Source organism: Alosa sapidissima, chromosome 10 (genome assembly GCF_018492685.1).
Source record: "Alosa sapidissima isolate fAloSap1 chromosome 10, fAloSap1.pri, whole genome shotgun sequence".
NCBI lineage: Eukaryota > Metazoa > Chordata > Actinopteri > Clupeiformes > Clupeidae > Alosa > Alosa sapidissima.
The window spans coordinates 30,509,707-30,517,206 of record NC_055966.1 but is presented as its reverse complement, the minus strand read 5'-3'; the positions used below and the strand labels follow the sequence as shown (position 1 = coordinate 30,517,206).

General features: G+C 44.3%; 1 protein-coding gene across 4 annotated transcripts in view; it reads left to right on the top strand.

The window, feature by feature from the left end:
- Positions 1-162, top strand: part of bcam (basal cell adhesion molecule (Lutheran blood group)) — a 46,113-nt gene extending 45,951 nt beyond the window's left edge. For all 4 annotated transcript variants that reach the window (XM_042107094.1, XM_042107095.1, XM_042107096.1 and 1 more), the window contains one exon: positions 1-162. This exon is cut by the window's left edge and continues 116 nt beyond it. The gene's annotated coding sequence lies outside the window, so the exon portion shown is untranslated.
- Positions 163-7,500: the final 7,338 nt, after the last annotated feature.

The window sequence follows — 7,500 nt, the reverse complement described above, 5'->3', positions numbered from 1 at the left end:
CTTTTGGGGAAAAGCTAAATGGGTTCACGTGAACAATTTTATTGGTTTTGTTGGGGAGGAAAGAGGCTAGGACTCTATAGTTTTTGGCATTATTTACTTTTTTTGGATGCAGTTTTTCATTGGAACGCATCGTGTAATCAAAACAAAAGATTTCCCCACCAATTACAAGCATGCAGAATAGCACTATGCAACAGTACAATACGTTTGTGACTCCTGACAGTGATGACTGATATTTTTGCCTACCCCAAATTGAGACATACATGTCCCACTTGGTTCACTGCCAGGTCCAGTCCAAGCAAGTATTGTACTCTGCCTGTTTTTAAATGCGCTGTGTTAAGTGCAGTGTTGCATACAGCTAATCTGCATCGTTTTCTGCACTTATTCCTTTGCCTGGCACCCCGAGGAGGGCAAAATTAAATGTTCTAAATGTTATTGTTATTTCATCCATGCTGGTGGCTTACGTGATTGGACCAGAACGCAACCTGCCCAAGCCATTTCTCTTCTGTCTCTCTCTTTGTGAAAAAGGTCACTGAGGTAGTCATGGTTACCAGTGCAGGTAAATGCATGCAGCAATTTATTTGGCAGGCAGCCATCTTAGAAGTACCCATTTCCAATTGTGTTACACTCTGTGTTGCCAAATTATTGTATTTTAACCATTTTCGAGACTCAATCAACATGGTGAAGGCTGCGGAGAAGCCCTAGCCATTGTTTTCTCTCTAGCTAAAACCAAAAGGCTTCGTTTTTTGGGGAGGGAGGGAGGGAGGGAGGGAGGGGATGTGGGGATAATGGAAATCTCAGTAGAACAATTGGCATAAATGTATTAGTTGGTTTTTGACACCGAACATGGCAAGAGATGACAAAGCCTGGAGAGCAGATAAGAGAAGAGGACAGGAGAGGAGATAAAAGAGGAGAGGAGATGAAAGGAGGAGAGAGAGAGAAAGAGAAAAGAGAAGAGGAGATGAAAGAAGAGGCGAGGAGAGAGAGAGAGAGAGAGAGAGAGGGAGAAAGCTGAATCCTGTAAAGCACCATTAAGTTAAGAATAACTGCACAAAGTTCCACCTGTCCCAGCTCCTCTAACTCACTTAGCTCATTTCCTCCTCTTCTCTTCACGTTAGCACGGCTACACGGCTAGGGACGGCCCAGACTTGTTCAAAGGGTCTGCTCCCTCAAATGCCTAATTACAAACCTCAGACTAGTTTTTGAAGATCAGACGCTTCTGTAAAGCAACTACAGCAGAAGAGTAGCAGCCACAGTCTCATCGCCTTTCTTTACACTCCAACATTAGAGGCTTTGTCCCTTCTTTACACTCCAACATTAGAGGCTTTGTCCCCTTGTAGCTTTATGTTCTATTTGCTTGTCAGGTCACTTCAGTTATGGCCGACTGCTGGGCTTTGCCCAAACCATCAATGTGCTGTTGTTCCACTCATTATCAGCACTCGCTCTGAAAATGTATTATATTCCTTCCTTGAGCATATTTGTTTTTGTGTAGTGGGGTTCCAAGTTGACTACTACTCACCTTACTGCTTTAATTGACTTTGACAAACCATTCACAACATTTCTTTTTGAAAAACAATATGAACTCCCACTTCTGCATAGCATAAAACACCTCACACATAAACACACGTTTAGAAAGCTTAGAAAATGATCTGAATCTTGTCAGCTGTTATCAGGAGTTTCTTTCAGCTGTCCCTGTCATGAAAAATTCAAACGTTTGTTTTTCTTATGATTTTATACATATTTTAAACCAAAAAAAAAAATAATCCATGGGTTCTGAGTTAAGTGATTTCCAGTAGGGGTGTATATTATGTTACGTGCCAGGTTTTTATGTTCTATGTTCTGTGAGGTTGATTCTATTTTGATCTGACGTGATAAAGCACACAGCGGGGACAGAGACATGCTCCTGACCCGCCACTTGGACTCTCTGCTGTTCCGCATGGTTGCTGTTGCTGTTGCTGTCACTATCATGTACATCCCTGTGTCCTGTGGCCCGTTAAACAAGTGACCGAGTTAATGTGAGTGAGAGAGTGTCATCATTCTTAATAAAACACATACACACACACACACACACACACACACACACACACATATACACATACACACATACACACACACACAAATTGTATGTTGTCATACATGTATTCTAACCAGACAAAAACATTCCCCCACCCATGTGTACGCAGGCACACACGCACACAAACACACATTTATACACACACGCACACAAACACACATTTATACACACGCTTTGCATAATTCCTCCCAAGCTCCTAAGCCAGTCAGCTACAGCTGCAGCGCCCTCTTAATGCCAGTCAGATGCAGGGGCACAAAGGCAACTCAGTGAGCTGTGCAGAGCTAACGGCCGTCACATGCATGGGACCCCAGCCACAATTTGATCACAAATCAGGGACGGGAGCCAAGGTGTGTGTGTGTGTGTGTGTTAAGGGGTTGAATATGTGACATTCACTCACTGTCTCTGTTGTTCTTTCTTCTGTGTATGTTTTATTTTTCATACAAACTCCAAATTAATTGTTCCTCGTTTCCAGAAGATGTTTGGAATGTGTGAAGTGTGTTCTGTATCTCTGCCTCCCTAATGGTGGCTGCTTGAGCCGCTCAGAGCTCTGTAATTGATTGTATGGTCTATCCCACTACTTCTCTCAGAGCTCTGTGATTGATTGTATGGTCTAGCCCACTACTTCTCTTCAGACACTGGATATGCGCGTCGTAGAAGCCTGTGACATTCACTTCCACGTGATCATACAAAATATCTACTGATTTGATTCAACTTAGCCATAACTAAATGATTGTTTATGACACAGTACATGTGACAGAAGGCAACAAACACCAACATTGAATTTAGGTTTCTTGTGTTCCCTTTTGACAATTTTACAAAATATTGTGATATTTTATTAGCCTTTTTTCACTGAATGCTTCAAACAAGGGGACTGTTGTCTGTACTACTGAGTTGATACTTCTATTTTTTGCATCTGTCTTTTCATAAATTTGTGAGAGAAGAGAGTGATATTTTTAATTGGATATTTTGTCTTGTTTTATGGAGTATTGTGAGTTCATATTTTCCCTTCTGATATACTGTATATTTTGTGGTACGCAGTGTGTGCTTTGTAGCTTTGTCATTGTGTCTATTTTTTTTTGAATGGTTTAGAATTTATACAGAGAGAAAAAAAAACAGTGTACAAAAAAACCTTGAGTGTTCTGTGCTTTCTTGCTCAAATATGTGAGACTTTTTGCCAAGACTTTGTCCAAAGTAATCAGCACTAGAGTAATTAATTAGCAAACACATAGAAACTCCTATTGAAGATATTACCCTACTAACTCAAAAGAGGAACTACACATTCCTTCTTGAAGCATCATAAACCATAGGGCCTTTGGCTCACAGAAACACAAATGAATATTAGAACAGCTTGTCGTCCAAACACAAGCAAAAATAATATGTGCTCTGCCTTTGATGACGAATGCAGAGAGGATTTTACAGTGCAGCCTTTGAAGTCTTCTGGGAGAATCAGTAATATGGTAATTCTACTGAGCCAGTGAATCCAGAAGGGTCAAAACAAAAAAGGGAGCTGCTAATTTGTTGTAATAAATTCAATATCAGGCCCACGGAACAGTAGCCTGTCATGACAACCTATTTCACGGCTTATGCAACAGAATGGGCTAATCTCTCTCTCGGCAGTGAGCCTCCCCTGCCTGCCTTATGGAGCGCTACCTTCATTCTCCCAGCTCCACTGCTAATTATACAAAAACACTGAGGTAAAATTCCTCTCTAGACAGGTTGCTTTTCTAAATACAGTAAATAATATTATGTACGACTTGTTTAGTTGAATTTGGGGGGAGATGCGAAGCTGGACGTTTGTCCTTCAGCGGGCATAGCCGTCTGATTTTTCTGGACCGAGGAGAGAGGAGTAGAAGTGCTCGGATCTGCTCTCGCTTGGCTCTGGGGTGAGGCCTTGTGCTGGTGCAGTGGCGTTGGTCCTGCTCGTAATTTCTCCTCCGGCCAAGTAGCCATTAAGATATTAAAATTCCTCATCTCCACCATCAGAGGGAGGGGAGTGTGATTTGTGTCCTGAAGGCAGGCAGGCCTCCAAGGAGGAATGGAGGAGAGTGGAGACATCTTCCTCAGGGATGGGCCAGAAGACTGGGAGAGGCAGGACTAGAAATAGCAGACAAAGTCATGTTTATAATTCTGTACAGGTAAGATGAGCGAGGCAGAGATAGAGGAGGAGCTGATTTATAAAGTAAGAGGATATTAAGTGGTACAAGTTTACAACAACTTTGACAAAAATCCCAGAATAAAGTGGCTGATGAGAGAGAGATTATGGTATTACTATTATAAATAGATATATCATTTTAAACTATAGTCAACCATCCCTCTTACAGTAGTATATTCCACAGGTTTGTTTGCCTAGGTATATGTTTCCACAGGTTTTGTTTGCCTAGGTATATGTTTTCTATATGATTGGATGCATGTATATATATATATATATATATATATATATCCCTTAACCTCTCCTGTCCTTGCTGTAGCCTGTATGTTTGTTTACACCATCAGTAAATGCATGAAGCCATAATGTGATTTGATTTACGTCCTTCACCTCCCCTCCCCCCCAAGCTCAGTGAAGACACAACAGGCCCACTCTCTCTTCTCATTTGCTTTTAACTGGACTGGCCCACTTCTGTTTCCCTAACGACCAGATAGCGGCGGAGTGAAGCGAGCGAGCGAGTGAGCGCCTATGAATATTAAATTTCTCTGAAATAAATCCTGTGACAGCTCTATCAGACATGCGCTCAATCACCCCATTCAACGCGGGCTGGCAGAGGGGTACAGGAAGGTGCATGGACAGAGAGAGAGAGAGAAAGAGAGAGAAAGAGAGAGAGAGAGAGAGAGGGAGAGAGAGAGAGAGAGAGAGAGGGAAATAAATACAGCTGTATCAATAATAAGTGGGATTGACAAAAGCGATACACAGACAGACAAGGAGGAAAGGTGAAATGGAAAAGATAAGAGGGGATACATCTTGGAACGCAAATGTAAATTGAATAGGAAGTGTGATTTACAAAAGATGGAGAGATACAAGGAGAGGCAAGAGATGATGTCACAAAGTCACCCCATACTCTCCACGAAATAATTACATAAAGGGAGAGAGAGAGAGAGAGAGAGAGAGAGAGAGAGAGAGAGGGAGAGAGAAAATGGAAGGAGTTGGGTTAGGTAGGGAAAGAAAAAGAGAGGGAGGCAGGGAGAATCAGAGGAAAGAGGACTGTTGAGTAGGCAGTAAATCAGATGCCCTCTCCTCCAGTCCGAGACACAATAACAATACCCAGGAAATGAAACGGCCCTCAGTCGATGGGGAACACGGAGCCCAAACAGGGACAAAAACAGCCCTGCTCATCTCTTATCGATCTAGTCCCTCAGTCACCCCATATTAAGGAGAGTAGCTGTCCATCTTGTGTGGTTTCCTCTCCGGGTGAGGCAGGGCTGCTCTCTGGACCTGTTTCATCACTGTCTCTGGAGCTACTGTTTGCTGTGTCAGGATCCAGAATGATGCCTTTGTCTGCGTTGATGTAAGCTTAGTGTAAGTCACAATCCTTTATAGATCAGTGAGTAGGATATACGATGATTGTGTAGGGCGTCTTTTGTGTGTGTGTGTGTGTGTGTGTGTGTGTGTGTGTGTGTGTGTGTGTGTGTGTTTACATCCAAATAGACTAGATCTAAGACCAAGATAAATACCAGAACGTAGACCACCAAGACTGGTATTTGTTTTGGGTATGTGGAGCATTCTGACCTGGGCTTTTGAAACAATGTGCGTTTTGTGTGTGCGTGTGTGTGCGTGTGTGTGTGTGTGCGTGTGTGTGTTTGATTTAGTGAAAAGTGTGTGTGTGTCTCTGTGTGTGTGTGTGTGTGTGTGTGTGTGTGTGTGTGTGTGTGTATGTGTGTGTTTAGTGGATGTGTGTGGGGGTGAAGGCATGAGCAGCGGTGCTGATTTGTGGTGCATCCTCCCGGTGTGGCCCTGGGGCTCTGGGTGAGAGAGTAATGAAATGAGGCTATTAGCATCCCAGCACTCCTCCGAGTGGGAGCCAGGATGAGGGGAGGGGAAGGGAGGGGGCTCACGGGCAGGAGTGGGAGTGGAGGTGGAGGATGGTGGAGATGCCTCCTCCTCCGCCTGCCCAGGCCTAAGTGAATTTACTCATGGACCCTTGGCTCTTTAACCTTCTTTAGTGGTCCTGGCTCTGAGCCTGTCCACCACAGGCAAACAGAAGCCTTGACTTAACGCTCTCGCTCAAGGGAGGGCCGTCGGCTGTTTAACAGGTAGGACAATGACGGACAATGTCAGCGCGAGGTACCACCAGAGGCCCCATGGGATACATTAGACCATCAATCAGCTCATCTCATCAGAAAGCCTTGGACAATCCACACGCCTGGTTCACAGATCACCCAATCAATTCATGCGGTAGTTTCCAGAACATGGAGACAGGGTCGGATGTGTGTGTGTGTGTGTGTGTGTGTGTGTGTGTGTGTGTGTCAGGGGTGGGGATTGGTGTTACTCAGTGGATTTATTATCATCACACAAGCCTGCATCTGAGCTTGCATCTTATCTCCCTCTTTAGAGCTTGTCAGCCGATAATCTGCCGCCCGGTGGGTGGGATAGGCCCCAGATTTAGTGCTGTGATCCGGCACGACCGAGCTCCACCGAGGCCTCAGTTTAGGTTTGATGAACAGCCCACTTCGCCTCATTGATTCTCAGGGAGCTGAGAGGAAGGGTGGGGGTGGTGATGGAGTTTAGGTGTGTCTGTATTGTCAGGTGGATAGGGATCAATTGATTTATGGAGAGCCAGATCAAAAGTATGTTACAGGCAGTGTGTATAGAGGCATTTTTTGGCTGCATAGCTCCACGGCAAAGGGTTAAGTGCTTTTCACTGAGGGACTGGGCAAAGCAACTCTGTCTCTCTCACACACACACACACACACACACACACACACACACACACACACACACACACACACACACACACACACACACACACACACTTCACTAATTCAAAAACAGCAGGAGGCCACTCTAGCTTGATCACACTGTGTTGCTCTGCAGGGAAGTGGTCTTAAACGTTGTATCCATGTCCAACAGTTAATTACTGGTACTGGAAGAAGAAGTACGGGAGAGGGGAGGAGAGGAGGGACAACTATAGCTGAAATAGAGAGAGAGAGAGAGAGAGAGAGAGAGAGAGAGAGTGAGGCAGACACTCTGAAACTGAGCTCTGCCCTGAAGGAAAAGTAGCAGCTGTGGCATGTTCTCCTGTGTACGCTCAACAGCTTCTGTTATCTGCCATTAAAAACACAGAGAGAAAAAGAGAGAGAGAAAGAGAGAGAGAGAGAGAGAGAGAGAGAGAGGCAGGCTGCAGGGGGCAGAAACCTATTTGTTTTTATTGTGCAGTCATTTGCATTTAGGAAGGCAAGAGCCAATTTACGTGCATGGCTCACATTCTTGCGAGCAC